This window comes from Nylanderia fulva, unplaced genomic scaffold, assembly GCF_048542155.1.
Source record: "Nylanderia fulva isolate GAGA-0341 unplaced genomic scaffold, ASM4854215v1 Scaffold22, whole genome shotgun sequence".
In the NCBI taxonomy this organism is placed as follows: domain Eukaryota; kingdom Metazoa; phylum Arthropoda; class Insecta; order Hymenoptera; family Formicidae; genus Nylanderia; species Nylanderia fulva.
In genome coordinates this window covers 1,381,996-1,403,460 of record NW_028190285.1, presented here as the reverse complement: position 1 = coordinate 1,403,460, position 21,465 = coordinate 1,381,996, and the positions used below count along the sequence as shown (strand labels likewise).

The following is a 21,465-nucleotide window of genomic DNA, read 5'->3' as shown; positions in this document are numbered from 1 at the left end:
ACTCAGGAATGTCGCGCATTCAGCTATGTGAATCTGGTACTCGGCTTTTAAAAAATAAATTATTAAATACGGAATATCATAGTATTCGTATTTCGTTTTCAGTTGTTTGTAGTAAAGTAAAAGTAATTTCGATTCTAGTCAATTAAAAAATTAAAAAATGATCAGCACTCAACTTTAAGATATCTCAAATTTGATTACGCAATCCTTTTTAGAATCGTTTGTAGTTGTTTTATATAGTGATTTTTGTTTCGTTTGTAGTTGCGCTGTCTAAAAATTATAGTCGTTAAAAAAATGTTAAACATGATTTTTGTCAATTTTAAACATTTTTTAAATCTGCTTTTTCCATGAATATAAATTTCGATTGCAATTTCTACAAACAACTAGAAACGAGTCTCAATCATCTGGAAAATGTGGATTTGATAAATATTTAAAACTGACATTTTAAAACAACTTGAATTTTCATTTACATATCTCTAGAAAAAAAAGTTATTTAAAGAAAAACTTTGGAAGCCCCCAAAGTGTTGTGTTTTTTTAATAACTTTTTTCAAGAGATGTACAAATAAAAATTCAAAATGTGCAAACATAAATCTATCGATTAAATTTATTACGAATAGATGTCCGTCAAATTTTAGTACTTTTATGCGAAAGATAGTCCCTAAAGTATTTTTTCAAACATAACTTTTTTTCTAGAAATGTGCTAACAAAAATTTAAATTTATTTAGGAATGTGCCAACGATTTCTCGATTAGGTTAATTAACCAATTTTACATAAAAGGGGGACTAACGTGAATTTGGTCCTCTCAAAATTTTTTTTAATAACTTTTCTATTAGAAGTGTGCAAACAAAAATTAAAAAATGTTCAAACATATGCAAATAATGTGCACAATCAAATAGTGTAAAAAAATTAATAAATTCTAATATTGAACGGCTAACTGCACCTGTGTTTCTCTTTCGCTTTTCAGGTATTTGCCGGCAATTGACCATAAATTTACGTTCGAGGAAAACGGCGAACAGTTTGTCCCGCGAAACAGACACGAATGACGCCGAAGAATGGCGCGCTTTGAGCTCCTAATCCGCCGGGAAGATTGAAGAAGTGCGCGCGAAGGAAAGAGTCACGGGAGGAATAAAAAAAGAACAAGGATAAATTCTAGAACAAAGACCAAGCGAGATCGCGACAAACGGAGGGATTTGACACACACCGAATGAAAAATACGCGCGATAAGATGAATGACAGCGAACGAACGGAAAAGCATTCGGCGTGGAAAAAACTCGCGAAACGTCATTCCGGTATGTCGAAAAGATTTAGAGTCTGACCAAGCTTATGATCTTGTATGACATGATTTATGACTATAAAAACAAATGCGTAAAATCTATTTCTTTTATATTTGAAAAAATACGACTCTCTGAATTTCTTCCTCTCTCTCTCTCTCTCTTTATCTCTGAAATTGGCGGATCATCAGTGCTGCTTAATACGTTAATTAAATCTTCAACGACCACTCATTGTCAGAGGCCTTCTACGCACGTGCGACACGACCGCACCGCGACCGCATCTGTCATTGCGATCATTACGGGATCGTTGGCACGTCGTCGCCACGCGACAGAAGACGTCGGCACTGCAGGTATTCCGTCCCGGGAATGCAAATGGCCCCGCCGCGGATGGTAATATGCAGATTAATCCGACCAGCCCTCAGCCGGCCGAAAACTCCTAACTATTCTCATTCCCGCGTGAAGAGAGTGTGCCGAACTGTTCGCCGCAATCCTGGCTCGGTTCTTATGACAATTGGCTCGTACGCGGATGAGAGGATTGGATTTTAACATTTTTATCCCGAGGAAAAAACTTTTCGCGCCGAGAAATGGCTCTTCGACAATAAGCTCTTTCTTACGTCGTTTATTTTACGTTTAATTATCAAGATATTCGTTCACAAGTTGAGACAACAATTATTTGCAAAAAAAAAAAACGTCGATTTGAATTTAACGTAAAGAAATATGATTAAGAAATTTTTTGAAAAATTCTGTTGCATTTTATACATACAAGATGATAAAATATTCATTTAATATTAGATGTGCAATATCAAGCTTATCAAATTCGATTTCCATCACTTTCGAAATAAACACCTAGTTTAAGGGATACGGCGTTTGTCGACAGAATTACTATCGTGGGAATTACTTCGCGAAATTTTCGCAAATCGTCCTGGGACGTAGGCAGAAATCTGATTTCCAAGTTTTGCAGGAAGCTTGGGAATTGTTTGGGAACTTAAATTGGGGTTGGCGTTATTACCGAGATGGATTAAGAGATGCTTGATAAACGTCAGGTAAAGCATCACGATGCATAATAATCTTCGTCATAAAAATCGTATTTTATCGTACTATATCATATTAATCTTTAAAAGGAAAACTTTGTAAAAAGTACGAAAAAAAAATTACTTCCTTTATATTATTAAAGCATGATAAAAAAAAGGTATGCGATAAAAATGATATTTTCATCTATTGATGTGACAAGAGTGGAAACTTATGCTGTCAAGTCATGCTTGAATCATAATTAAAACGGGTCAAGTGGCCATTTATTTGTAATTAATGGCAAATGTCAAGTAGGAAAATTGTTATTACAGGTATAAACGCCGGCATAATGTGCCAGTGTACTTGAGTGAAGCGTACTAATGGAAACCTAGTTTTCGCGCAAATTACTAATAAATTAAGTCAAGCTCGCTTCCCTTTCACAGCCAACTTTCAAATCTGTGTTTAGCCTGTCTGATAATTGTGAAATTTGGAGAAGATAGAACTGCCAACAATATTCTTTTAATGTGTCGACGCACTTGATTTCTTAATTAATTGTTCTCGAATAAATTTGTATTATTTATCTAACATGGCATTTATATACTCATTGAAACTTTAATTAAACGACATTCGAAGAAAATAAAATAGTAATATAAATAATAATAAAATTCAATAAAATTTAAAGGAAGAAAAATATTAAAGATTAATAGAATATAGGATTAGTTATTATATACATATATATGCTAATTTTCTAACCATATTAAAATTTCAGATTTATCTATATATGATGTATTATGTATGTATGTTTCGAAATATATACATCATTTATAAATAATAATAACAAATAGTAATGAACAGGTGCCAATATTGCTAGATATTGATGATGGCCGAACAAGCACGGACAAAAAATTTGCGTACTCAGCAACATTGAAGCAATATGGTGAAAACAATTCGTCTCAATAATGTCACTCGAGGAATATCGATGTTATTTTATTGAAAGGGTAGCTGGGTGCGAATAATACCATCATAAATCATGAGGACGCCGCGTAGACAAATGTTTCGCTCTATACCAATCTGAACGACAGACAGAACTATATATACATATAATACATTTGTGTATCGTATTTTATTTCCTTTCTTGAACTAAAGCACACGAAATGATAAAATCAAGTAAAAATTCATTCACTGGCTTTAAACATCAGTCTGTTTTTGAAATTAATTATTCACGAAATTTGTACACGTCTTTGTATCATCTTCATTTTCATTAATCAAATTATTTTTATAATAAATATTACAAGTTTATTTTCACATACGCGATTCAGGCGCACGTTCTATTTGCCGCTAATTAATCTCGGGATTAATTTATCGTTTGGAGATTTCGTGACAATCCTTTCCGCATCCAGGAGAAGGCTATTATTCACCGATGCATCGGCGCATCTGCCTCGAACATCGTGTAATTCCTCGGAAACGAGGTTGACTCTGAAAGCGGCAGGTGGTTCCCGAGCCCTGATCGATAGACAAAGGAGATAGAAGCTTAATGACGAGACAACGATCGACGGCGTACTCCTCGACGTTCATCCCGCGATGTCGATTGTACATTCGCGCTAACGAGAAAAACGGTAATCAAATTAATATCATCCTTTCCGCCCGAAACTTTTTCGTCGCCTAGTCGTAACCGAGCACGTTGCGCGCATTCCTGTCACGTACGGAAAATACGCGATGTGTCACGAGAGTTCGCCGAAAGTTTTCGTCGAAACTGGATTTTCCGCGCGATCGTAACGGTACACCGTGTGTCTTTGTCAGACCGGACGAGATAATATTATTCATCTGGAAATGGGGAAGAGACTGCGTGTTTAATGACCAAGCACGCCATCAACTTATTCGTGAGATATTTCAGCCTTTAAACCGTGAAATATATTAAATCGTAACTATATAAGAGAATTCATGAAATAATCATTAGAAGGTAATTAAGAATTACCAGAAAAACTTAAAAATAACATATATAAATTATTAAAATACATATATTAATTATAAAAATATGATATATCGTCGAAAAATATTCTCCGTGAAATTATTTGTCACGCAAATCGAGATTTATAATTATATAAGAGATAATTATATAATAATCTTGATAATATTTTAAAATATTATGCATAGATAACAAATATAGGTATATAAATGTATACTCATATATTCGCGAGACGAGGGAAATCGATGAACATACGAAAAGATGAATCTCATTCGCGACACGAATGCGATTTTCGACGCGTCTTTCGCGAAGAGGAATGAATTCGACAGGGGGGAAGTAATTCCGTATTAATAAAAATGAAGGAACCCACTCTCTTTCCCTCCTCGGTTCGAGCACGAGCGAGTCGCGGGAGTGCATACTCGCACTCAGGTAGTCTGAGCACGTTTTTAAAGTGTCTCCGGTGTCAGAGTCCTCGCACAGAAAACTTCGAGGAGGCGATGCGCGCTCCGGAGACGTCCATTCCCCGAAGAAGATTTTCGCGAATTCGTTTCGGCTGGATTTTCCACCCTCGAGTCGGATACGTTTCGTGGAGCGCGTAACGTCGCCGAAATGTCTCTTCGTGGAACAATATTTTCGTTTCGTTTCCTTGCCCCCCGTTGCGTATTAGGAGAGAGAGGATATATATATATATATATATATATATATCTTCTATATATATATATACGTCGACCGCCCGACGTTCTCTCGTATATGGTAGATCGAATTTCGCGAAACCCCGTATTTGCCGATCGACGACCTCCGTCTGTTGAGCTGTGTCATATTGCGAAACTGATATCGGCATTTCTCGCGCAATTAAACAAGGATAGCCTATATTCCGAACGAGTTTGTTTCGAATTTCATTAGAAGATTCGAATCCGTACACGCATTTCTTGTACGAGGAAAATATTTGCAAAGGGAAAATACGAAAAAAAAATATAGAAAAATATTGTTTCTGTTTGGTGAGAAAAAATTAATCCAGATAATTGTTTTTCGCAAGATTATTTCCGTCAAAATTATATTTATTAATTATTAATTAGGAATTGTTTTCATATGTCTATCACAATTTTGACACTACTTGAGGGCGCAGCTAAATGGATAGCAGCTGGTTCGCGAATCGGTAAGAAGGGAATTTGCGGAGGAAAAGGAGGAGGAAGATTAAGAGAAAGGACCGAGAGATGTGGGTCGGTGATCGATTGCGCCGATACATGCACACTAACGGGGGATAGAGTCATGTATCCGGACTAACCAGTCCATTTGCCCGGCACAATGGAAGGCGACGACGGTGCGGGCTCGACTTAATTACCAGAGGCTGCCTTTGGCAGGTAGAGAGGTGGGAAAACGGTAGCGAGACTTTATCAAAAGCGCCTTATATAGCTGAGCTTCGTTTAATGGCCGCGCAAGAATGCGAATTTGGCGACATGCCTGAGAATCTAATCTAAGAAGTTATCCCGGAGACGCCTCTTAACGCTCCGCGTGTTAGGTACACTCGAGTGATTATGAATCACGTTAGTCATTATTCTAACACGCCATCATCATTGATTTACTTTCACGTGAAATTTACGAAAACTAATTTTACGTAAAATAATTCATCTCAATATATCATTTATAAAATATACAAAATAAAATGTAAAATATTTCGATATATGTGTATTATACAAGTCTCTTCTTTGCACAAAGTTGCGTAAAATAATTTGAAGAAAAATGCGTTCTTCGTGAGAAATGCGGCCTATATCGAAAATTTAGTATATAAATTGTATAAACCATTTTTCGTCTTTGTCCCCTGCATAACGCATATGATGCATCGCGAAGCGCGAGACTGAACTATTTTCCGAGGAAACAAAACAGTTTCCCGATAGTTTGCGCGCGCGACGCGTGAAAACGAAGGGAACACTTCGCCATTAGTCTGCGCGAAGCTTGTTGATATATATCATTCTGTAACGAGGGAAAATTGCGAGAATCCGCGCCACACTTACCGGAGTTTTCATAAAGTTCGTCGGACGGGAGAGGCCACTGCATTAGACGAAAGATACCTGGAACATAAAACGAAAAGAACACCTTTAACTCGTGCGGAAACTACGTTTCTCGCGAAGAAACTTCAGGTTACGCAGAATCACAAATCTTGGCAATTAGCCGGGCTATCGCAACGTTCATCTCTTCGACGAGATAAATAGCTCGCTAATTGCAATTTCTTTATTCGATACTTGCTACTGCTGATAAATATGTTATATAATCGATCTTTGTTCTAGAAATAGATATTTCGATGCAAAATTCTGCTTTTTATTCCTCGCTTTCAAAATGAATGAAAATTTAAATGGATGAAATAAAATACATTATCTCATTTATCTTTAAAAATATATTGCCTTTTAAATATTCCAAAAAACATTTGAGATAAAAATCAAATTTGACCTCGCCATAATAAAATAATTTGCTAATTAAAATTTAAAATAATATGTTATAAAAATTAAAATAATATGTCATAAATAATGTCATGATACTTTAAACACGTTAAATATTTTTTGACAGAAATCAGCTGATTAAAACGTATTTTGCTAATTAAATTTTAAGATAATAATATTTTATACATATAAATTAAAATAATGTGTTGTAAATCGTATATATTATAATATACTTAATATTTAAACTCGATTAATATTTTTTGACAGAAATCAGCTAATAACTATAAAAAAATATTAATCGAGTTTAACGTATAACATATTATTTACAATATATTATTAAAACTTTTATAACAGTATTTTTAAAAATTAGCAAATTATAGTTTTATTCAACTAATTACTCAAAATATATTAATCGAGTTTAAGCTTTATTTATATTATTTTTTTTTAAATAGCATTATTTCCATTTATCAAAAATTTTTCATACAGATGCATGTTGAAATTTATCGATATAGAAATCACAGACTGATAACAAGAAATGACAGATAACATATTCCATGCTTCGAAAGGATATTTCACACGGAACACTAGATTCTCCGATTTCATTATCGTGCCAAACGAAGATCTTTACTAGGATGGGGGAGGAAAGATCCACGAAGATTTCCCCTGATGTCGGTTACTCTGAAGTCGAAGGGACACAAAATGAGATAAACTCCAGGGTACTCGACGACGTGAGTCCGAGAGAACGCTCTTTTATTTCAACCCTCTGTCACATTACACACACGAATCCGAATAGATCCAAAAGTGAGAAGACGAAAAAAGAAAAAGAGAGACAGAGAGAGAAAATGAATACACACGACTGTGAGTCGTCTCCGCAAACGCACGCCAGACGAGTTGGCTGAGTGGTTTCTCGTGTCGGCATCACGCACATACACACAGGCATACACACTCAATGACCATCGTGCGGTGCACATTCGCGGCATTATGTATTTCGTGCGCACCCGCTAGAAACGATGAAAGAGCGTCCTCGAAACTCGTCCTCGTGCGCAAAAGGACTCGCCACGTGGAGGGTAACATACTGCACAGATAGTAGTACTCGAGTGTTTTCGCGCTGTCGTTGTCGACGAAAAGCAGTTGCAAATGTTCGTTTGGCCGGTCGACCGCGGGTTTGAGCAGCTCGCCGGAGTTTGTCATCTCATGTCTAGAGAGACGAGTGCTTCTTGTCGGAAGGAAACTTTGACGGCGTACAATATGGCATTAAATTCGCGATGATATATATATATGTATATGTGCAGAATTCTGCATATATGTATATACATATACAGAATATATACGCGTCGACAGCGCGCAACACGAGATGAGAAAATATTATTTTTATTATTTTTCGAATAATAATATTCACGATTTAACAATTTATTTGATAATCCCGCGAAGTAATAATTAAATTAATTAATTAAATATAAAACTAATTTATCTGTTTCACTTTTTTGTGAGTAGCCAGAGTTTTTTTATATCTAATCATTTATTATTTAATAAATTTTCATCGAATCACAGTCCGAGTAAAAGAGATATGTAACTCGAATGCATAATTACTCAAAAATGAAAGTAATTACCAGAAAATCCAATCAGCGCTATTTTGTTGTTGATTTCATTGAACACTCACTCGCGACGAATGCATCGAACATGAAAGGTGGCTAATGATCGCGCGCGTTAATTATCGCAATACAATTAACGTCCGGCACTTTATTATGGCACTGCCGATGCTTATTACGGAAAATATCTATATACTAAGTAACGCGAAACACTCCCGAGGTTCACGAATGTCCGACGCATTTCGATATGTACATGCATAATCTACGTAAAAAGAGCGGGAAAACTTCATTCATCTAGATGCGAATCTCGAAGAAATCTATTAATTCGATTGCGAGACACTCTCGATATCTATCGCGCTTCGATATGTCGATATGTATGTACTTCGATATGTAAAAAGAGACGCGGGACAACTTCACACCGATGCGTGTGTCGCTGGTCTAGTTGCGAATTTCGAGAAAGTCGGATAAATCTACTAATCCCAATCACAATGCAACACTCCACGTGTTAATTAACACTCCGCGACGATCGTTCATTGATTCGAGCCGAATTTGTCACTCCCGATACACACAGCGACACTTTGAAACTAAAAAGTTATTCGCACGAAACGGAGACATGTTCAACACAACGAGGCCACGACGCGACTGACTGCGAGTCGTCCCGAAACGCGGTGTAATGTAGACTCAAGGTGACGCGAGTCGACAAAAAAATAAGCGCCGTGCGCTATCGAAATATTTGTCATTGTATTCTCCTGCGTCTCTCATTACTCGTGTATGACCTTTTAATATTACAATAGAATAAAACGTCCATTGAATTCTTCAATTTATATGAAATAATTATCAATAAATAATATTTCAATGGCAAGAGAAAATATTGATATATTAATAATTCAATTGCGATCATATATCGATAAATCTTGTGTTCACAAAATGTTAAAAATTAATATTTTTATAAAATTAATTATATTTTGTCGCATATATTTTTGATGCAATTAATAAATAAATAATAATATAAAATAAATAATAAATTAATTGCTCACCATATAGTTGTCCTGTCATTGTCCAAGCCTTCTCCTCGTAGAAAAAAATCTTCGAAACACTTTACATACACGTTAATTTATCACATTTTCGACGCGTTTCGATCGGCCATTGTATGGCCGTTGCAGCATCCCTTAACGCGATCGTGCAGGAAGTAGGAGCTGACTTCGCTTCGTTCGTGATCAACGTTCGCGCAATTATCGCCGGTCCGGTCCGCGAAAATACGAGTGCGTGAGTACTAATTAGTGTCCGTACGTGGTTAATTATCGTATAGGTCCGATCGTGTCGCGTCCTTGGCGTGACGTCATAGCTCCGAGCTCGAGTAAAAATCGCCAAGTCCAACGACACGGTCGCTCCGCGATCTTCTTGTTAATAATATCGTACGTTCCTCTTTAATATTTAAGAGAGCGCGAAAAACATGTATTAATCGCACATTACCGAAGTAGACGACGATCGCGAGTGTATATACGGTGTTCGGAGAAATATTTTATCCACCAATCGGAGACCGATCTCTTTGTCCTGATTGGTCGATCGAGAACTTCACACGAGGTGACATTTCTGAACATAATTTACAATATTATCGCCTTTACTAGTACTTTCAACTCATTTGTGGGCAATGTTCGCGCCGGTTCGCGCAAATATACGTGAATGTGAGTATTAATTAGTATCTTTACGCCGTTAATTAGTCGTGTAAATTCAATTGCGTCGCGTGTCTCGACATCGTGATCGTAATCGAAACGCGAAATGGACGTGAATTTTCGCTCAATGTTCGTTCTCCCAAAACGACTTTGACCAAGCTGGCGAAAGTCCGCGAAAAGTACGAGCGTGCGCATTAATTAGCGTCTTCACGTCTTTAATTATCTTATAAATCTGATCGCGTCGCGTGTCCTGACATCGTGATCGCGATCGCGTGCGCGAAATCGATCTCATCGGCCGCGAATCTCGCTTGACGTAAAACTTTTATTTTGTATTTTTTTTTTTTTTTTAATGTCCTCCCCCAAAGCCGTGACGTCACAGCTCCCAAACGCCATGACGTCACAGCTCCGACTCGAGTTGGCGCCAAAATAAGTTGGCGCTCGTGTATTTATGAGGGGTGGATCGCGAGAATTATCGCGCGCTTTCGACGCGAAAATCTCCCGGTTTTTCTACGTTGTCGATCTAAGTGGATGATTGAGCGTTTCCGGTCGTACTTTCGCATCATCGTGTCGAAGTATCGTTACGCGACGAATTAGGCTCATAATTCTCGCGTAAAAATCGTCAGTCCTCTACGACAATCAACAACAGTCGCGTCGCCATATTATTCTTATTGATTCTTCGAAATCGCGTTGATCTGAACAATTTTTTCTCTCCGAACAAGTGACAATATAGTAGTGCCGAATTCTGGAATATCGGCGATTTCTGAGTGCGTTGCGAGGAAGTCGTCGTAGTGTCGTTCGATGAAGTGTTTCGAAGCATCTTCTACGAAGAGGAGGCCTGGAGCGGCATCAGGCAACGGGACAACTATTATGGTGAGCGATTTATTATTTTATACTATTATTTATTTATTTTATACATTTTTATTTTTATTATTTTTATACTATTATTTATTATTTTATACATTTTTATTTTTATTATTTTATACTATTATTTATTTATTATTTTATACATTTTTAGTTTGATTATTTTTATACTATTATTTATTTATTATTTTATACATTTTTAGTTTTATTATTTTTATACTATTATTTATTTATTATTAATTTATTTATTAATTGTATCGAAATATACACGCGACAGAATATATAATTAATTTTATAAAATATTATTTGAATTAAGATATTAATTTTTAATATTTTGTAAAGACGAGATTTATCGTTATTATGATGACAATTACATAATATATCAGTATTCTCTCGCGCCAATAAAAAATCATTTATTAATAATTATTTCATAAATCGAAAAATTAAATCGACATTTTATTCTATTGTAATATTAGAAGGCCATACACTACGAATTAAAATACGCATAAAAATAAACAATATTGTAAAGTTTTGGCAAAATCAAAGAGGACTGAGTCATTTCCTTCAGTATTACGAAAATTCTCTTTGTTCTTCGTAAATAAAATTATCGCAAAAATTTAGATTAATACTCAATTTAATATTATATTTTCAATTCATATGCATTTATACTTGCGCAAAATAAATTGCGTTGATATATAATACTATTATATTTTATTTTTGGTATTTTTTTTAATATTTGCAGTACAATTATGTAAACATTATATCGACGAAGCATTATTACGTTTATATAATTTATTAATGTTATATATTACTGTTATAATAAAATAAAAAAAAAAAGATAAGACACACGTATATGTACATGTATATATACAATTGCATTCGTTCGCTCTCGACGATTTGAGAAACGAATATAAAAGTATATAATTCTAGTATTAGCTCGATTCGAAAACACAATATAACATGTCTATTGGAAAACAGATACAGATACAATTACGCATCGAGCGATTTCTGGAATCGGAAGAAAAGCGAGCTCATATCGTTGTACAAACATGCTATCGCATCTACTTTAAGACGGGTCTTTCGTGCTTTAAGACGAGTCTATCGCGAACGCGTTTTCGTTATATTATTTCGACAATATATAAAAATACGTATATATATGCGAAATTAAATAGAGAGGTAAGCGATATTAATTAGCAATTATTTATCGAATTGTTGAGAGATTCTGATATTATATATTCTCTTGTTTTGATATCACGTTGGAGTTATTTAATAAAAACTCGAGAAAAGCAATTGTATAAAATGTTTGCTCAGTGCACTACATTTAACTTTAATTTCTTGGAATTACTTTACTAATAACTTTAGACTTGGAATTCAACGAAGAAGTTACGAGAAATATTCATTTTCTATCGAACGTACTTTTATGAGAAATTGAATTTAATCGCTCTCGGGACGATCCAAATCCGTTTTAGTTGGAAACGCTTTGAGAAACTTGGCAAGTACTTGGCGGATTTATAAGCGATTTGTATCATTTAGTCAGTAATATACGAGAGCATCTTTCTAAACATTTTCGTATTCGTGTGAAATGTAAATTGCTATAAATACAGAGAAAATAAAAGTATAAAATACATAATAGAGTATTAGGCAAAATATTATTTCGATTATATTGTAATTACGTGAATTTTACATATAATCGGACAAAGTGTGTGTAAATGAATGAGAGCATGAATATAGTAAATAAATGAATATATAAATTACATGTATATTTATTAAGCTATTTAAACAGAGACTCCCAACATATTGCAACATATTTTTTTTTTCTAATTTTGTTAACAAAAATTATTTATAATTAAAGTTGAATTCTACTTGCTTTGAAAAATATAAGATTCTTCATTTTAATTAAACGCTTCAAACATTTTAAGTGCTTTGAAGCGAAAATAGTATCAAGTGAAATACATTCTAAAATATATAAAATACATATTTATGTTTACTATGTCTATATTACTATGTCTATAGACGTTTTCGTCTTGAATTTAGAGTGAGTGAAATCTCTTCTCTCTGTTTCTTTCGTGGCGATATATTATACCCTCTTTAAGAAGTTGTGTCCGCTTCTCCGAATATCAAAAAGTATCGAGTACGATAAGTCGAGAGTGATTGTCTCGTGAATAATAGTGATTGATGTTTATAACCATTACGTCATTACACGATTTATGCGATCAGTGAACGCAACAGATACCGATAAGTGCATGTTACAACCACTTTAATGCAATCATGCGTCTTCGTCACGAAATTCGAGAGTGCTGAGAAAAAGTATCAGAAGAAATTGCATCGCGATTGCATCGTGTTTAAATGCAACTGTAAACGATGGTGAATAATGGACAAAAATATTGTTCTTATATTTATCATATCTAACAATAAGTACTATATTGATTTTTTCGAAAATAATATATTTTTCAAAGTATGAATTATTGCGGTCATTTATATTATATGATATTCGAAATAGCCGTCACAGTTTTCTATTATAATATTTTTATATTTTTTCTGCGCATTTTAATAGTAATGACTTTTGTCAATAATATAATAGAATGTCGATTCGTGTTAATTGACCATATGATTGCGATAAATTATTTTGAAATGACAAACAAATCACGCCATACACTGTAAAAAAAATTTGTAAAATTACATTAAAAATATGTAAAATTACATAAATAATAAATGTAAAATTACATGATAAATAATGAAAAGGTAAACATTTCTATTATTTATTGTGTAATTTTACACTTATTATTTATGTAATTTTACATATTTTTGTGTAATATATTACATATTTTTTTACAGTGTATGTTCCATACGTTTTGTCCATTGATAGTAAATTTCACGTGTGAAATTATCAGCAGTGCGCTATAAGAAATGGATTCTAATTAACTTCGTTTTTCTATCCAACTAGATTTCTGTGTGGAAGTATCCAATGAGCAATGCAGCCATCAGCGAGGAATACAGATATACAGGAATACAATGATGCTGCATCGACTGGTGAGTGCAAATATAATGGCAATAAATCTACTCTTTTGAATAGACTCAGTAGTTTATGCAAAGCAGTGAATCTGATGAGATCATTAATGTTCTCAATTATGAATATAGCACTATAAATTAGTGATATCTCACTGAAAGATAATTAGTAATTATTTTAATGAATAATATTTTTTGCGACACGTCTTATAATATATTATAAAAATTATTATATTTAAAAAATGTATAGCATTTAAAAATAAAATTATAATATAATAACATTATAATTATAATTATATATTACAGAAAATTTTTTTTATTTTATTTATTTTTATAACAATATATTTTGTTAAAAAAATATTTAAATTTTAAAAGAATCTTATTCATTTTTTATAAGTTTATTTTATATTGTGATAGAGTAAAAAAAATATAAAATGTATAATCCTGAATTTCAATATTAATTATACATGCTTTATTTTAGAATATATATATATATATATATGTGTGTGTGTGTGTGTGTGTGTGTGTGTGTGTGAAGATTTTCTTGCAAAAAAATACAAAAAAGCTTCAAAAGTTTTATCTTGTAAATTTGTACTCTATTACTTTTGAAAAAATAAATGAGACATGGACGGAAGAACAAAATGTATTTTCACTGCAGATCTATGCAACAGTTACTGAGTCTATGTTACAGTTAGATAACGGTAAGTCTTATCACTGATTCAATGTAAGAGAGTGTTATATTAATTTTGTATATGTGTTATAATTGTAAACATTTTTTTTTAAGTGTGCATTTATTTTGCTTGCAATGATCCCATATATGTTTGCATTTACTTATAAATTACATATAGAAATATGAAGAAAGTAATATATTAATTGTACATTTATTTTGTTTGTAATGAGATTCTATTTATACATGTTTGCATTTACTCATTAATTATATAAAATATGAGGGGTGTCGAGAAATGTATGAGAATAATTTTTTATAGCGAAAATTCCTTGATTTAATTTGATTTAATCCCATATCAATTCTGTCTCAAAAGTCGGAAAAGTATAAAAAAATCTTTTGAGTCAAACGTCGCATTCTTTGAGAACAGAATAAATTTAAGCCAATTAGTTTTTATGTAAACAGTTAGCGCATAAAAGAGCGGTTTGGATATCATTCCTTTGATTCTATTTTTCCTCATGAACCTATTGGATGTTATTTTGTTATCGTCCGACAATTATACCGCAGAAATGAAAAGTTTATAAAGCAAACAAAGCATTCGAGCAAACTTCTCAATCGCGATTGCATTGCTGCAATTTATGGTAATGCAAATTACTCGTAGATTAATGTTTATCAGAATCGAATTACATTCGATAATCGCGAATTATATATTCGATAAAGTATGTAGATATATGCACACAAAAACGAATGTAAAGAATTTCACTGAAAAGAACTCGTATTAATGAAATAATCTAAAAGTCACCTTTTTTTTATCGCAATCTATATCGCATTCTGGTCGCAATTGCGCATCCAATAACCGAATTTAACGGTGAACTCTCTAGCGAATTATAGAAGAAACTCAATTTAACGCAGCGCCGCCAATGCATGGCAGCACGAAGCACCCCACTTTCTCAGCGAGAGCTCCTATTCTTCTTCTTCTTCTTCTTCTTTTCCACCATCTCTCGTTCTCGGTCGTGCCCCTTGTTCGAACCGATCCACCCCATGTTCGAGCGTCTAAAGACAAGAAAAAGTCGAAGAGTGCGCGAATGCGCGTCGCGAATAAGGAGCACTAGGGGATGAGTATAAGAAAGAAATGAGGGTGCAAGGACCCTTCGAGTCGCAGTGCATCTTTCTCTGATTTCCCGAGGGATGGCACCGGCCGCCTTCGTCACCCTTATCCACCATGAAGCCGACGGGATATTGCGCGAAATGGATGAGATAGGTGGATACGGCCGCAACGCGCGTGTCCTCGCGAAGCATGATTTATTTTATCGCTCTTTGAAAGCGGCCGGCATAATTCCGGGCCGTTCCGCTGACAGTTATTTACCCTGCTCTTTCGCCCGCGCCGGGCCCGATGGGGGTTCGCCGACGAGGGATCAACAGGTACAGGGACTCGCGACCACCGTCACTGCGTCGTCGTTATCAAAAGGACGAGCTCGAGTCACGCTCGCGCGTCGAAAAATTATTTTTCAATTCCTCGTTCATTTTATATGCACAGAGAGAATTTTTATATATAAGTTTTTCTCTGATTAAATATTTACCACGATAGAAGATATAAAATATGTTTGATGAATTTTACTACGTACGTATTAATATTTTTTATTGTGATAAATATTTAATCAGATAATTAGTGATTATTTTAATGAATAATATTTTTTGCGACACATCTTATAATATATTATAAAAATTATTATATTTAAAAAATGTATAGCATTTAAAAATAAAATTATAATATAATAACATTATAATTATAATTATATAATATCATTATTATACATATAATATCACATATTTTATATCTTATATCGTGGTAAATATTTAATCAGAAAAAAACTTAGAAAAATTCTCTCTGTGCATAAAATGAACGAGGAATTTAAAAATAATTTTTCGATATTATATAATTTATGATTAAATATTTACCACGATATAACATATAAAATATGTTTGATGAATTTTACTACGTACGTATTAATATTTTTTATTGTGATAAATATTTAATCAGATAATTAGTAGTTATTTTAATGAATAATATTTTTTGCGACACGTCTTATAATATATTATAAAAATTATCATATTTAAAAAATGTATAGCATTTAAAAATAAAATTATAATATAATAACATTATAATTATAATTATATAATATCATTATTATACATATAATATCACATATTTTATATCTTATATCGTGGTAAATATTTAATCAGAAAAAAACTTAGAAAAATTCTCTCTGTGCATAAAATGAACGAGGAATTTAAAAATAATTTTTCGATATTATATAATTTATGATTAAATATTTACCACGATATAACATATAAAATATGTTTGATGAATTTTACTACGTACGTATTAATATTTTTTATTGTGATAAATATTTAATCAGAGAAACTCTTCATCATGATTTTCAAGGTAAATTCTACGAGAAAATTCCCTCTACAATTAAATTCACATCACTATTTTTCCAAGATCTTTATTCAGATACGCATTATTAAAAATAAGTCATTTCGATAATCGAATATTGATTATCTTACGTATCGCATCGAAAAGATTTGCGCGCTAAGAATCTAAGTGTAAATTGTTTTCTGGTGAGTGTTCAGCGGTTAGTAGCCGGGCCGTTATATGGTCCGTGAACACGGGTATATACTCATGGTGGAGAACGATACTTCTGCGACAACATTTCAGGCAGGATACTTTACAAACTTGGCGTGTAATACACTCTGTCCGATGCCTCTTCCGGATGCACGTCGCAGAAGCCGGTCGAGAGGCGGCCGAAATGAAAACCTGGGAGATAGAGAAGAGAAAGGAGGACAGCCTCGTATATACCGGGAAACTCTGCGGAGTGGCGCAATAACGTTTCTTATGCCACATTTCCGGACTGGCGTGCCGTGGTCGCGAGGGTGGGTAGCTCGCAAATACTGCCGCCAGAGATGGAAAGGGATGGAACTATACGAGAGAAGGGAAAGAGGATGAAAAAGGGAATGAAAGATGCAGTCGCTGTCTGGCATGCAATTAGGGAGGTAACACCACCCTCGCGAGCATTTCTCTTTCTCTTTTCTTTTAGTTCCATCCCTTCGCGCTCTCTCTCTCTCTCTCTCTCTGGTATTTTATGCGTCGTTCTTTCTCCGTCCCGCTTTTCACACACCTACCTACTTTTCGTTCTTGTTCTCCGCTACAGATACATGTAATGCACATGTATATAGGCGCGCATTTCCCGTTATAATCCTTCTCAGCGACTCTCGACACGCGTTCCAGATAATGACATGACTGCGGAAGGTATCATCGAGCAAAGGCGTTGAAACGCGGATTTTTTTCCCATTGCAAAACAAAAACGGCAAAGCAACTTTAAGGACGATCAAAGATAAGCTATAAAAAAATTACGTGGACAATTGAATAAAAGGAGAAATGTAAAATTGGTAGTAATTTAATCAACCAACTCTGGCTATTTAATAATCTTTATTTAATATTCACGACGTGACGTTTCGGCCATGGGTTTCGGCCCTTATCAAGTGCTAAAACACAACTTTCTATATAGAAACTTAATTTCTGATCTTAAAATGTGACATGATATAATGTGAAACAATTAACTATGAGAAATGTAAAGTTATTTCAATTTTCTTAATGCTTGCAGTTAAAAATTAATTTATTAATATTCAAAGATACGCGTTTAATTTAGTTTTCAATAATATTTTCTCAAAATATAATTATTGTAGTGTAAATATGACAATGTTTCCGTTCAATTTCTATCATTTGCAACCGTAAAATATAATTATATTTTCAGAAAATATTATTGAAAACTAAATTCGCGTCAAAGAATAATCACATTTAATCGCGTACGAAATAATAAAGTGATTTTTGTTACATTAATAGTCGTTATATTTATGACATGCGTGAGATCTGATATGCATCGAATATAAATATAAATATATATATATTTATAACTAAAATCACTTTATTATTTCGTACGCGATTAAATGTGATTATTCTTTGACGCGCAATAAAGATGTCATTGAAATGGAGATGCACGAGTAACACGTGTCGTGAATCGATTGGTAATAACCAAGTATCGCTAAACATTTTTCGCGATATCAGATCTCATAAAATCGCGATATTCGAGCATGGTTTAAACCATTATATCCATTCGTTCGCCGGCGTGTGTTTCGAGAGAATTATGCGGCTAGATAAATCACCATAAAATGTTATCAACGTATACTGCGCAATTTACGAGGCGTTCCCCCTCAGCTCGACAAATTCCCGTGAGTGAAACATGGAAAAAAAGGTTAATGTACCTTGCACTATGATGTATCTCCGGAATATCGAGAAACTTTCGCATCGATATCGCGTGCATAAATATCAATTTTCAGTTCTATAAATTTATACTTTTCCGCGTATAACGCAATTTACGGGAAAAGCTCGGTAGATGGGATTAATACAAGGGCAGGTAAAAACTGGAATAAAAAGGTGCGATCCCTGTGAGGTATCGAGCTCGTAAGACGAGGTGGAGCAGATAATGGCATTCCGTGCCCTTACTGGATGCTAATGATACAAACACTGACGAATCTCTTTTCTTTTTATTCATTTATAGGTCTTTTCATATTTTTATCGCATTCTGATACATTTTCTTATTCTAATATTTAGGATATATAACGTTTAACGTTATTTAACATTATGATAAAATTATTATTATTGTACTTGATAAAAGAAGCGATCTTTATGACGTAAATTTTTATTTACATCGACAGTTAGTACGAATGACTCTCTTTTCCGAACAACAGCGTTTCTATTCAAGCATCATACACCAAATATAAAGCTTTGTTTTCGTAAACGTAACATTCAATTAACCGAAATTAAATCCATCTACTCGACCTATGACGATTTATACATGGAACAATAGCTGGATTTTCCCGACTAATGAATGTAGTTTAATAAAAAGAACGTGATTTAGTCACATGAGAATAAAAGTGCAAAGTGCGCGCGTTCGACAAACAATTATTCCATAAAATTTGAGTTAATGAAACATTTCTTTTTAATGGAGAGGCCCTTTCTCTCTCAAAAACCTCCCTGCGGGATTAAACCCTCGCAGAACCTTTCTCTTCGTGTCAATGGAACCTACAACTGTTGTAACAGAAAATTAGAAATTGTTCTCCGAGGTACACAAAGCCTCGCGGCACAGAACGCCGGTTAACGAACTTCGTCGAATCTAGAGCGCAAATAGGATGGAATTTTGTGGATGTGTGTGTATCGTAGCTTTTATTATTCCATTTCATTCCTCAAAAAGTTCAGTTTCTTCTCGAAAAACACATTCGTTTTCACAACTACGAGCAAACATCCGCGACCTGTATAACATGCATCGATCGAGAATAACTCTGTCATTGTGAGTTCAATTTTTTCCCTAATCTTTTTTATTTATTAGTAGTGAATAAATGCAACATCGAGAATTATTAAACAGAACATTGCATGAATTATCCAAGAATGATTGCTCAATTTTTTTGTTACATGTAGAATATCATAATATCAAAAATATTACAGCAATTAGCCGGAGAGATAAAATATGATACTCCTAGGCAACGACGGGAAACTTTAACAGTTGAATTATTGTTTATTCAGCTTTTTTTAATTACGATCTCATATTGTGCAGTTTCAGACGTACGAAAGTTATTACTCTCTCCAGAGAGAGAGAGATAGAGGAAAGGAAGAGTGAGAGAGAGAGAGAAAAAAGAAAGAGGGATGGAAACAGGAAGAGCGATTCGATCATGTAACGTCGAAAGCATCGATCCTACGTTCAGTGATAGATACGGCCCTCAATTTCCGGAAATTAATAAAGCTCGCACACACACGTCCGTTACGTGCGGTGAACGAACAAGGGCGGCATCGGAATGAGTTCTCCTATTCCTGCGCGTTCTCGTTCTCGTTCCTCGCTGCAGGAACGCTATTCAGGTCGTGCAAGCGCGAAAACAATGGTTCTAATCTCGACCGGTCACAATGCACGACTTGCTGGTGTTTCCTGGCCGATAAAGCGCTACCCGCCGTCCACCTGTCTTCCAGGCGAACGAACTGGTTGCTCGCCGCAAAAGTGCTTTTGAGCACACATCGATAGAAGCTGTACGTGAGACCGGATTGCTTGGGGTGTCGTGACAAGAGGAGAAACAGCGCGAGTGGTGTAAAACACACCATTATTTCGATAATGAAAAGCTAGTTAATTTAATCGTCGGATTCAACGTACTGCCCTGATTCGCAGAGAAATTGTCTTCTTTGTTATTGAATATTGTTTTCAGATAAAAATTATTAACAAACTTTTTTTTTTTTTAATTCCGCCATATATATTTTTGATCGATAAATTTAACGGAGAATTATTAAAATTATAGAAAGTTTAGCGGATATTACTTAAATTGAAGTACATTTAAATAATATTTAACATAGATTTACATTTTTAAAATAATGTACTACAGTTAAATATTATATTTACAATAATTATATATATGTATAATATTATATATATAATAATTAAAAAATAATTATTCTCTTAGTTTTACGATTCTTGGCTATACATTTTTAAAACCAGTTAATTGAATTGCAATTTACTCGGCAAAACGTTTTTTCCGCCTTCTCTTCCTTTTGACTGCAAAGAACGTAAATTCACTTTGAACTTCGTCAAGTTCTGTTCTCTTTTCCTCGCTCTCAACTTTCGTATCTAACTAATAAATGAAACGATCGATCTCGGAAAAAAAACAGACGAAGAAAAACATGTGCAAGTGTATTCGATAGGCGAGGAGGAAAAAAGATAGACTGAGACATACGTCTCCAGTATCTTTACGACCTCTACGAAACATAAAGTAGTGTTATCCCCTTGTAACCTCACAGTGTGTACGTAGTACGTATACATATCGTATATATCTACAGGCATATATAGGGTGTACATTTTATTAGTCTTGGATTTTTCAAGTAATTTAGATTAGATCTT

At 34.1% G+C, this 21,465-nt stretch overlaps 1 protein-coding gene across 1 annotated transcript in view; it reads right to left on the bottom strand.

The window, feature by feature from the left end:
* Positions 1-21,465, bottom strand: part of LOC114932641 (protein Fe65 homolog) — a 152,017-nt gene that overhangs the window by 119,788 nt on the left and 10,764 nt on the right. Inside the window, exon 2 of the mRNA XM_029304928.2 lies at positions 6,255-6,311. The gene's annotated coding sequence lies outside the window, so the exon portion shown is untranslated. The remainder of the gene's footprint in view (positions 1-6,254; positions 6,312-21,465) is intronic.